Source organism: Coregonus lavaretus (genome assembly GCF_964263955.1).
Source record: "Coregonus lavaretus genome assembly, chromosome: 2".
Taxonomy (NCBI): Eukaryota; Metazoa; Chordata; class Actinopteri; order Salmoniformes; family Salmonidae; genus Coregonus; species Coregonus lavaretus.
In genome coordinates, this window is record NC_139989.1 from 84,856,826 (window position 1) to 84,869,963 (window position 13,138).

The 13,138-nt window shown below is 38.8% G+C and overlaps 1 long non-coding RNA gene across 3 annotated transcripts in view; it reads right to left on the reverse strand.

Annotated features, from left to right (window-relative positions):
• LOC311142441 overlaps positions 1–13,138 on the reverse strand; it is a 1,015,744-nt gene that overhangs the window by 603,794 nt on the left and 398,812 nt on the right. For 2 of the 3 annotated variants that reach the window (XR_014614312.1, XR_014614313.1), the window contains exons 3-5: positions 12,987–13,106; positions 12,076–12,195; positions 4,565–4,746 (exon numbers count right to left, since the gene is read on the reverse strand). This is a non-coding gene — a long non-coding RNA (uncharacterized lncRNA). Of the gene's footprint in view, positions 1–4,564; positions 4,747–12,075; positions 12,196–12,986; positions 13,107–13,138 lie in introns of those variants that run through there. The other variant, XR_014614311.1, reaches the window with a different exon arrangement.

The window sequence follows — 13,138 nt, forward strand, 5'->3', positions numbered from 1 at the left end:
CAGACGCTCTTATCCAGAGCGACATACAGTTAGTGAGTGCATACATTATTTATTCATTTTTTCATACTGGCCCACAGTGGGAAGCGAACCCACGGGTCTCCTGGTCGCGGACGGCTACGACAACAAGGATCTCTAGTGGCACCTTAGACCACTGCACCACTCGGGAGACCTGACACTTCATGACACTTGCTAGGCTCATAATCTGAAGTATCAACTGTGTCAGATCTACAAATCCATTAGCTAGACCACCCGATTAGACAACAATCACCCCATTATACCCATTTGGTTTGCAACTCAGTGAACCTGCGCAGCATTCGTAACCTTGTTAATAATAAGTTACCTGAGGTAAACCTACAGGGTTAACGCTCACCAAGTAACAGTAACCTTGTTAATAATAAGTTACCTGAGGTAAACCTACAGGGTTAACGCTCACCAAGTAGCCGTAACCTTGTTAATAATAAGTTACCTGAGGTAAACCTACAGGGTTAACGCTCACCAAGTAGCCGTGACCTTGTTAATAATAAGTTACCTGAGGTAAACCTACAGGGTTAACGCTCACCAAGTAGCCATAACCTTGTTAATAATAAGTTACCTGAGGTAAACCTACAGGGTTAACGCTCACCAAGTAGCCGTAACCTTGTTAATAATAAGTTACCTGAGGTAAATCTACAGGGTTAACGCAGGCAGGTCTCATTGATAACAATAGTGAAGCTGGCATTGTGACGCAGAACAATGGGCTGGGAATAGAACGTTCTGAAGGCGAGTCGGTGTCACGGAACTCAATAGAACTAATAGGAGCTGGTAGGGTGAAAAATGCCCAAACATAAGGACAGTTTTTTCGCGATTACTTCATAACCAGGGACAGAAGGTAATATTATGAAACTGGGCTCCATGGCGGATGCAATGAACTAATTGTATCGGAAATAAACTTTGTAAAAAATGTAACTTGAGGCGCCCCGTATTTTCCTAGTACATTCATTGTCAGATTCATCAACCAGCAGCAAGCACTCTGCCTTCTAGCACAAGCGAGGGGCATGTTGAGGTACATTTGCTAACCGCGAGGGTTGCATGATGTAATTTATTGGTGGGCTGGAAGACGCACTCTTGTCTTATCTATTCCGAGGTTGTTTACTCACAATATCAGATATTAAGATCATGTTTTATAACGCATGTATACTAGGGTTGAGGTTGGAGCATCTGACTAGTGATTATTTACCAGGGGTTCAACACCTGCTATAGTCACTATTTAATTGCTCTTCCAAAAGCAACACAAGCCTAATACGAGATATATAGTTTACTAAAGTAATCATGGGACATATAGTATTTGGTTGCATGCTATTTTATGTCAATCATATTGCTGCTTGTAGCCTACAACTGATGCTTTGTGGTCTTATGCTGCCATCTATTGGAAATATTTAGCAATTAAAAGTGATTAATTCAAGTACAGACATTGGTGAGGCAGCTGAGAAATAAAGTGTATTTTTCTTGTTAAGTCCTTAGATCAGTCTCAAACCTGCCCCACCTATCCCGCGCCAATTGCTGGACTTTCACATAGAGGTTACAAGGTCACCCAGTTCAAACCACATTTGAAAAATAAAAACTAATGTGGGGTTTTAAGGCAAAAAAAACAGTATGGGTTTATGGCACTATTGCTCCTCCTTGTGGCCGTATGTGGTTACTACATAACTAATTCATGACACTTCCTAGGCTCATAATCTGAGGTAGCAACTGCGTCAGATCTACAAATCCATTAGCTAGACCACCCAATTAGACAACAATCACCCCAGCATTCGCTCAATTCGATGCCTACGAACGAAGATTTCGATGCATATCAAATTACCCAGCAGCAATATAGAAACAACAAGTCATCAAAAACATTGTTATTTCTTAATTTAAAAATGTCTTCTGGCTGTTTAAATCGGCCACATCTTGAAAAAGAGGACAGGGACATTCGTTTTGTTTAGATTGTACACTTTTTTCTTAAAATAAATATGGTTAACCATAACCAGAAAATGTTTAATGTTTGATGGCAATCCGCCAGCCATCACTTCTTAGACTGTGGATCACCACAACATGTACTTAAGCGAACAGTGAGCGCGGTCACAAAGTATCTGTAACCTTGCTAATTGTAACTTACCTGAGGTAAACCTACAGGGATAACACAGGCAGGTCTCATTGATAACAATAGTGAAGCTGGTGTTTAGCCGCAGAACAATGGGCTGGGAATAGAACGTTCTGAAGGAACTTTCGGAAGGAGAGTCGGTGCCACGGAGCTCAATAGAACTAATAGGAGCTGGTAGGGTGAAAATTAAATTAAATTGAAAATCAAAACCTAAAATAAGGTAATGTTTTTTCGCGATTACTTCATTACGAGGGACATAATGTAATTTTATGAAACTGGGCGCCAATGGCGGACGCAATTAACTAGTTTTTATCAGGAAAAAAAGTGTTAAAAATGTAATGGAGCCCAGTTGAGGCGCCCTGAAAATAATATCCAAAAGTTTGGTCCTTGGACACTAAAGTTACAGTCCATCTAGTGAAGAGAGGAGAACCGGACAGAGGGAGCGTAGGAAGCAAGCATCCGTCAACGAGAGAGGGAGAAGCCCTCCACGGTATTTAACAGGTGGAAGAAACAACCAGGGAGCTCCATCGGTCCACAAGAAATGCAGGCAGGCGGTGATGATGTAGTGGTAGCCAGGATAACTAGGATGCTGCTGGTAGAGTAGCTAGCTTAGCTAGCTGTACCGACTAGCTTGGCTAGCTAGCAGATCGTTCGTCTGTCCCTCGAGGATGATGACGAATCCGGTGAACCACAAGATGAAACAAGGATAGCGAGTGAAAAGGATCTGGCTACACTCATACTGTCACTGACCATTACGCAAAAAAGCAAATTGAACAATAAACTTTGGCGTCTCAACACTGTAACGAACTCTGTCGTTATTCCCCAACATCACCTCAGTCCACTCAGCGCGTAACTGGACAATATGCTTGGCGCCAAACCGTACGTGGACGCGGACAGTTCTGTACGGGGACGCGGACAGTTCCAGAACGCGGACATGAGCAGAGGAACACAATAAACTAAACCCAGTCTTTACAGTGGCTTACTTTAGTAATATTATTTTATATATTTTTATATGTAAAACAAACATTCAAAGTTTTTTTTATAACAATATTTTGAGATCTGGGCCCATATCCACAAAGTATCTCAGAGTAGAAAATTGGTCGTATAAGTGCTGATAATAAAGACATTTTACACTTATGGGTATAAATTAAAGCTATGCATGAAGCCTCTAGTCCCACCTAGTCGGCAGATATTTAGGACACCTCATGAGCTGTCCTAACCAGTTAAGAATTAACAGCAGGTGTCTTGATAATACTATAGAATAATGCAGCGAGTCAGTGGTTCCTGCGCCACATGTAATTGCTTTGGAGTAGTTAAAAATAATATTTCTATATTTCTATATGATCAATCCATAAATAATATAGACCTACATGCAACCGTATGTCTTGTGCTTTTGGCAATGATTTCTGTATAATAATTATGTATAATTGATACCATTAATGTCTGCATAGCATGTTGTCTTCATTTTGGCATTTTAACTCATGCTTATTTCTGAAGAGTAACTCAGGTTTTCGCCCAGCGGCTAAGGAGTTGGAGCTGTGGCAGGAGTTGGACCTATGGCAGAAAGGTGGCTGGTTCGAATCCCGGGCCGGGCGCTGGAAAAAATGGGCGGGCTTGATCTGACCACTGGAAGGCTGCTGTGTTCAAATCCTCAAAACAATCACTTTTCGTTGATCAGAACTCTAGAGGTTCTTCTTCACTGAACCCAAAAATATATATAACTTTTAGTGGTTCCATATATTAAGGAAGTGATATAAGCATTTCTGGTTCTATAAGGAACCTTATTTTCTAAGTGTATAATAAACACATTTTTCTTTTGATTATTTAATTACCTACATCATGTTATTTCAAGTTATCCCTTTGGAGCGCAACATCACGTTGTTAAAAAATCTTCCTAAATTGGCCATGGCTATAAATTCGGCAATTGATGTCATCTAGGGCGAAATATGTATTCGATGAAAATGAACATTGTATGCAACGTAGTAGGGAACATTTTTGACAAGGGACTTGATGCCTACTATGCCAAAGCTATTTAGAGTTGTTAAACGGAAGTGAAGAGTGTGTTGGTATAACGGTAAAATTGTCAAAATTCCGCTTGTAACAACCATCAGAATTGGTTAAAGAAATATGCATTCCATTATATTAGGCAATAATGAAGAGTAGGCAAAGTGGTTGTGTCGTATTTAAATTCTATCAAATGTCTTCCATTGCAACGAGTCCAGTCAGGGTGCTGCAGAACCCCTGCAGTACCTCCGCTGACCCCGGATTGAGAACTCCTGATTTAGCAGATACTCTAATCTAGAGTGATTTACAGTAAGTGCATTCATCTTAAAATAGCTATTTATTTTGTAAATAAAATTAATATATTCTTCATAAAATTGTCATCTCACCTCTTAGCTTTGGTGTCATGTTCCCCAGACAGACTCATTTTACAGGCAGGGCCCCCCTCCTCTCTCTCCCCAGAGAGACTCATTTTAGAGGCAGGGACCCCCTCCTCTCTCTCCCCAGACAGACTCATTTTAGAGGCAGGGACCCCCTCCTCTCTCTCTCCAGAGAGACTCATTTTAGAGGCAGGGCCCCCCTCCTCTCTCTCCCCAGAGAGACTCATTTTAGACCACTGACCCCTAAACAGAGATGCAGAATGTTGGTTGTGGTTAACACAGTGACAACTCATTCTAGAATGTAAATTGTTCTCTTTTACTCATGATCTCTTAGAAATAAAACATTTGCTAATAGACACATCCAAACAGTCAGGTGATTTAATTCAATCACATGAACATTGTTACGTTCCTCAACAAGAAATAAAACATTGTCTCTCAAACAGAAGAAGGAACTAACAAAGAGTCATTAACAACAACCAAAACGAAACAGGTGGTTTTAGGAGGGGTTCTGAAAGACACTCATGGGGGTGTCCACTAGTGATGGGAATCAGAGGCTTTCTGAACGCTTTGGGGCTTTCACCAAATTGTGCCGAAAATGCCATTGATAGATTTGAGTGCTAATAAACAACATTTAGTTAGAATGTGGGGTTCGCTTTTTTGCCTCCAGGTTCACTATGTTTTCAAAAACGATGCATATTTGACTTTCAACGTGGCACCGTCATAGGATGCCACCTTTCCAACAAGTCAGTTCGTCAAATTCCTGCCCTGCTAGAGCTGCATGTTTGTTGCTTTATGTAATGGCAGATATTTTAATGCTTTATGTAATGTATTTTATCTATTGAAATATAATTTTGATATAGTTTAAAATGTAGTTTCATGGTCATTTATTATGTTTTCCAGAATCTCCAACCAAACTCTGAGATCAGTCTCTCCAGTACCAAGTCATCTGTCCATGAAGAGTGACATCTCTATGGATCATCCTATACATTTTAGTGATAAATCAGCGACCTATGACCCCAGGTAAGTTACTGGTCAGAATTGATGATATTACTATTGAAGAGGAGAATCTTCTAGATCTGAAACCAGATGTATTTTGTGTATCTGAGCATATCATTTGTTGTTTATGTTACATATTTTAATACACTGAGTGTACAACATTTTCCACAACATTTCCAACGGAGACCATCAGGTTGGTAAGTCATCATACTGTAGCTCAAACCTACTGTGATGACGACCTAACTTTATAATAGTTCGTAGCCTACCTAGCAGAATCTGCCTGCCTTTCTTTCAAAATCAACACATTTATCTGTCTTCTAATGCAGTGGTGTAAAGTACTTAAGTAAAAATACTTTAAAGTACTACTTAGGTCGTTTTTTTTGGGTATCAGTACTTTACTATTTATATTTTTAACAACTTTTACTTTTACTTCACTACATTCATAAAGAAAAGTATGTACTTTTTACTCCATACATTTTCCCTGACACCCAAAAGTACTTGTTACATTCAGAAAATGGTCCAATTCACACTTATCAAGAGAACATCGCTGGTCATCCCTGGTCACAAATGCTTTTTTTAAATGATGTCTGAGTGTTGGAATGTGACCCTGGCTATCCGTAAATGAAAATAACAAGAAAATTGTGCCGTCTGGTTTGCTTCATATAAGTAATTTTAATTTTAATTATTCCTACTTTACTTTAGCAATTACATTTACTTTTGATACTTAAGTATATTTAAAATCAAATACTTTTAGACTTTTACTCAAGTAGTATTTTACTGGGTGCCTTTCACTTTTACTTGAGTCATTTTCTATTAAGGTATCTTTACTTTTTCCACCACTGTTCTAATGTTCCATATGCGCCACAGTTTGAACAGACATTTTGTAACTGCGTAGGCTACAAAGTCACTTTCAATTTCAAATAAGGAAATGAAGTTATAACGGTGACTGGGTGAATTCGTTTTCCATTGGCCGGCTCCCCGGGTGAACAGAGTTGGCACGTTTTAGACCATTCCATTGGTCATTGAATTAAATGTCCACCAGGTTTAGCTGTGCTTTTTTCCCTCCAAAATGTGAATTACTGTAGGCCTTTAATAATTGTAAAGAGGCCTACAAATCCAAAAGGTTTAAATTTGAGAATTTTAATTTGTATGCCTCAAATATTCAACTGTCTTAAAATATCTGATGATTAGTTGAATCAGGTGTGTAAATGCTGGGCAAGAACAAAAGGATTGAGAAACCCTGAGATAAACATAAAACCCTATCATTTAAAAGCTCCTCCACCATCTTTACCAGACGTTTGACTGATAACATGTGATAACACTTTGAAAACTGCTGTCTGTCAGCAACTAAGCTCAAGTAGCAGTTCTACTAACTAGTAATATCTCATTCCAGGTATTCATTCTCTTACTCTGTCCATTAGAATAGATTATTGTTCAGAAATACTTAGAAATACTCACTTTATTTTTTAGTTCTCTCCATATAGCGTTTTCTGCTCTGTCGTCTTAAAATGGATCCTGTTCAAAAGAACAACTTTACTTTCTGTTTCAGCTCAACCGTCTCCCCATCCTGATAATAAAGTGTTTTATTGGTATATTCCACTAGATGGCAGTAAACACCTGCTGTAACTAGACTACGACTATGTGTTCGGTTTCATACATGCAGTTTCCCAGAGGAGGAGTGCTGATCTAGGATCAGGTCCCCCCTGTCCATTTAATCTGTTTCATTATGATCTAAAAGGCTAAACTGATCCCAGATCAATACTCATACTCTTTATGAATACTGTCACAGGTGACTCCTCAAGATGAGGCTCATGATTTATAAGTTATATTCTTTAAGAGTCAATTAATATCATTAATTGACCTGCTTTGCCATGAACAGATCTGTGACGTCTTAACTTAAAGGTACTATATAGACTTTATGGTCATTTAAATGGGGTTGAACATTCATCCCATCAGATTGTGTAAAGGATTTTATGAGTTCAGAAAAATACTGACTTGGAAGCATCTCTCTGACCTCACCCTGCTGAAACACACCCACATAGCTACAGTTATATGCTTGTCAGGTTTTATGTTTGTTGCTTCATGTAATGGCATATATTTTAATGCTTCATGTAATGTATTTTATCCATTGAAATATAATTTTGATATAGTTTAAAATGTAGTTTCATGGTCATTTATTATGTTTTCCAGAATCTCCAACCAAACTCTGAGATCAGTCTCTCCAGTACCCAGTCATCTGTCCATGAAGAGTGACATCTCTATGGATCATCCTATACATTTTAGTGAAAAATCAGGGACCTTTGACCCCAGGTAAGTTACTGGTCAGAATTGATGATATTACTATTGAAGAGGAGAATCTTCTAGATCTGAAACCAGAAGTATTTTGTGTATCTGAGCATATCATTTGTTGTTTATGTTACATATTTTAATACACTGAGTGTACAACATTTTCCACAACATTTCCAACGGAGACCATCAGGTTGGTAAGTCATCATACTGTAGCTCAAACCTACTGTGATGACGACCTAACTTTATAATAGTTCGTAGCCTACCTAGCAGAATCTGCCCATCTTTCTTTCAAAATCAACACATTTATCCGTCTTCTAATGCAGTGGTGTAAAGTACATAAGTAAAAATACTTGAAAGTACTATTTAGGTCGTTTTTTTTAGGTATCTGTACTTTACTATTAATATTTTTAACAACTTTTACTTTTACTTCACTACATTCATAAAGAAAATTATGTACTTTTTACTCCATACATTTTCCCTGACACCCAAAAGTACTCAAAAAATGGTCCAATTCCCACTTATCAAGAGAACATCGCTGGTCATCCCTATTGCCTCTGATCTGGCAGACTCACTAAACACATGCTTCCTTTGTAAATGATAAAAATTATGTCTGAGTGTTGGAAAGTGACCCTGGCTATCCATAAATGAAAATAACAAGAAAATTGTGCCGTCTGGTTTGCTTTATATGAGGAATTTTAAATTTAATTATTCCTACTTTACTTTTACTTTTGATACTTAAGTATATTTTAGCAATTACATTTACTTTTGATACTTAAGTATATTTAAAATCAAATACTTTTAGACTTTTACTCAAGTAGTATTTTACTGGGTGCCTTTCACTTTTACTTGAGTCATTTTCTATTAAGGACTCTTTACTTTTTCCACCACTGTTCTAATGTTCCATATGCGCCACAGTTTGAACAGACATTTTGTAACTGCGTAGGCTACAAAGTCACTTTCAATTTCAAATAAGGAAATGAAGTTATAACGGTGACTGGGTGAATTCGTTTTCCATTGGCCGGCTCCCCGGGTGAACAGAGTTGGCACGTTTTAGACCATTCCATTGGTCCTTAAATTAAATGTCCAATCACCCGTAGCACCGGGCCATGCAAAACGAACAGTACCACTGTAGCAGGGCGCTGAGACAGAGTTCTGAACCCAGAGGCGTTTAGACTTCAGGAAACGCTTCAAGGTGTCTCCCCTTTACAACAGTAACCAGAGGCTGGCGCTAACAGTCAGTCTAAACCCAGAGGCATTTAGACTTCAGGGAACGCTTCAAGGTGTCTCCCCTTTACAACAGTAACCAGAGGGTGGCGCTAACAGTCAGTTGCATGCCACAGCAGTAACTCATGACATTGTACCACATCTTGCTTCAGTTTTTTTTTTTCTTATAGTCCTTCTTCAAGACATCTCTTACATTATTTTTGATAAACATGTAATTTGCTTGAAACCAGGTTTAGCTGTGCTCTTTTCCCTCCAAAATGTGATTTACTGTAGACCTTTAATAATTATAAACAGGCCTACAAATCCAAAAGGTTTTAATTTGAGAATGTTCATTTGTAGGACTCAAATATTCAACTGTCTTCAAATATTTGATGATTAGTTGAATCAGGTGTGTAAGTCCTGGGCAAGAACAAAAGGATTGAGAAACCTGAGATAAACATAAAACCCTATCATTTAAAAGCTCCTCCACCATCTTTACCAGACGTTTGACTGATAACATGTGATAACACTTTGAAAACTGCTGTCTGTCAGCAACTAAGCTCAAGTAGCAGTTCTACTAACTAGTAATATCTCATTCCAGGTATTCATTCTCTTACTCTGTCCTTTAGAATAGATTATTATTCAGAAATACTTAGAAATACTCACTTTATTTTTTTGTTCTCTCCATATCGTGTTTTCTGCTCAGTCGTCTTAAAATGGATCCTGTACAAAAGAACAACTTTACTTTCTGTTTCAGCTCAACCGTCTCCCCATCCTGATAATAAAGTGTTTTATTGGTATCTTCCACTAGATGGCAGTAACCACCTGCTGTAACTAGACTACGACTATGTGTTCGGTTTCATACATGCAGTTTCCCAGAGGAGGAGTGCTGATCTAGGATCAGGTCCCCCCTGTCCATCTAATCTGTTTCATTATGATCTAAAAGGCTAAACTGATCCCAGATCAGTACTCCTACTCTTTATGAATACTGTCACAGGTGACTCCTCAAGATGAGGCTCCTCAAGATTTATAAGTTATATTCTTTAAGAATCAATTAATATCATTAAATGAACTGCTTTGCCATGAACAGATCTGTGAGGTCTTAACTTAAAGGTGCTATATAGACTTTATGGTCATTTAAATGGGGTTAAACATTCATCCCATCAGATTGTGTAAAGGATTTTATGAGTTCAGAAAAATACTGACTTGGAAGCATCTCTCTGACCTCACCCTGGTGAAACACACCCAAGTAAAGACCACATAGCTACAGTTATATGCTTTTCTGTTTTTACCCACTTTTACAGCCAATGTATGGACTTGCATCCATATGACTCAGTGGAAAATACAGACTAGTTAGCCATCTCCCAATAGATGGACCCCACGCAGAACTTTCAGCAATGCAGCATCTTCAGTAAGCAAGTATTCCAGACACTCTCTTCTTATGAACCAGTTGCTATTAAATGAAGGTTTTTTGGACAGAAAACCTGCGGCTACGGTAGGATTCTAGGCTAATCTGGGCTGGCACCTCTGTTCCAAGATAGTCAGGAACAGTCGGAGGTGGAGGGGGCTGTGGAGCCATTATCCTGGCGGTGCTTGTGGAAGGGTGGGTAGGCTCTGCACACGGAGCTAACTGGAGCTCGGCAGCATCATCACTGTTGGGCTTGCCGGCGGCCTCGCTGGTTTGATGATGCTGCTGCTGCTCATCACTCTCCTTTGGCTTTGTTTGGCTACTTTTTGTCCATTGTCCATTGTCTGAAGAAGCCTATTGTGGTGAAACGTCAGTAGTACGTTTTTTTTTTTTTTGAAACTTTTAAATGAGCCACATGGATGCTAACTGGGGACTCAGGTAAAACTAGACAAATACACCTTTTTATTTTGGTATTTTGGGGACCAAATAAATGTATACCAACAGTGGACAATTCCCAGCAAAAGCATGGAGCTACAACTCTCTAGTGGAGAATAGAGGGAGTATTCCCCTTGGAGAATCCAGAGTGGCTCACTGAAGAAAAACATATTGGAGAATAACAACAATCTCAATCTGAAGCTACAAAGAAAAAAGGGGAATTCTTCTGAAAATCAGGAACACCATTCTTCCTCCTGCCCCACCTATTGTCCCTGTATTAGTTGGCATCTAATTGAAGAACATACTGCTTTATAGATCCCAGCCTGACAAACAATTGTTTGGGCCTTACTTTGAGCACTTTGCACTGTGCCTCCATTGAGTCTCCACGTGTCAAGCAGTACAGAGAAACGCCCTCTAGATGACAGCAGAGGCCTGCTCTTGGATCTACCCTGTCTAACCACCAGTTTAGTGACCTTGTTCCATCAATATGTCCATACTACTTCACAACCGATTTGAGGTCTTGACCAGCAATGTCCCATTGGGCTCAACCAAGCCGAGAGTGAGGTTCTAGAAAGAGGACTGACTTTCATACCAACTCCTAAACAGGTGGACTGCGGGGAGCTCCGGAGGGATCTACACTTCTATCATAGAAGTTTGAAGTTATTAGATCATTTTGATTATGAAACAGATTTTCCTCATATACTATTTCCAAACCCCTCACATTGGGAACCTCAGTTGGAGTCAGTGTCAGAAACTATACAGACTGTTATACGTAGGGATGTGGCTTCCTTTTCACAATTCAGAATCCGACCTGTATATCAGCAAAATCTTACAATACCTGCTACCATACCCCGTTCAAAGGTAGTTAAATATTTTGTCTTGCCTATTCACCATCTGAATGGCACATGTACACAATCCATGTCTCAATTGTCTCAAGGCTTAAAAATCATTCATTAACCTGTCTCCTCCCCTTCATCTACACTGATTGAAGTTGATTTAACAAGTTACATAAATAAGAGATCATATCTTTCACCTGGATTCACCTTATCAATCTATGTCATGGAAAAAGCAGGTGTTCATAATGTTTTGTACACTCAGTGTATTAAAATATATTACATAAACAACTAATTATAAGCAGATGCTTTACAGTATATACTCAGATACACAAAATACATCTGGTTTCAGATCTAGAAGATTCTCCTCTTCAATAGTAATATCATACATTCTGACCAGTAACTTACCTAGGGTCAAAGGTCCCTGATTTATCACTAAAATGTATAGGACGTTCCATAGAGAAGTCACTCTTCATGGACAGATGACTGGGTACTGGAAAGACTGATCTCCGAATTTGGTTGGAGATTCTGGAAAACATAATAAATCCCCATGAAACTACATTTTAAAATATATCAAAACTATATTTCAATAGATAAAATACATTACATGAAGCAATAAAATATATGCCATTACATAAAGCAACAAACATACACTGAGTATACAAAACATTAAGAACACCTTCCTAATATTGAGTTGCACCTCCCCTCTCTTTTGCCCTCAGAACAGCCTCAACTCGTCGGGGCATGGACTCTACAAGGTGTCGAAAGCGTCCCACAGGGATGCTGGCCCATGTTGACTCCAATGCGGCCCACAGTTGTGTCAAAATGGCTGGATGTCCTTTGGGTAGTGGACCATTCTTGATACACACAGGAACCTTTTGAGCGTGAACAACCCAGCAGCGTTGCAGTTCTTGAAAAAAAACCTGTGTGCCTGGTACCTACTACAATACCCCGTTCAAAGTAATACCCTGTCCATTCACCCTCTGAATGGCACATTTACACAATCCATGTCTCATTTGTCTCCAGGCTTAAAAATCCTTCATTAACCTCTCTCCTCCTCTTCATCTACACTGATTGAAGTTGATTTAACAAGTTACATAAATAAGAGATCATATATTTCACCTGGATTCACCTTATCAATCTATGTCATGGAAAAAGCAGGTGTTCATAATGTTTTCTACACTCAGTGTATTAAAATATATTACATAAACAAATCATTATAAGCAGATGCTTTACAGTATATACTCAGATACACAAAATACATCTGGTTTCAGATCTAGAAGATTCTCATCTTCAATAGTAATATGATACATTTTTACCTAGGGTCAAAGGTCACTGGTCCATCACTAAAATGTATAGGATGATGCATAGAGAAGACACTCTTCATGGACAGATGACTGGGTACTGGAGAGACTGATCTCCAAATTTGGTTGGAGATTCTGGAAAACATAATAAATCACCATGAAAATAC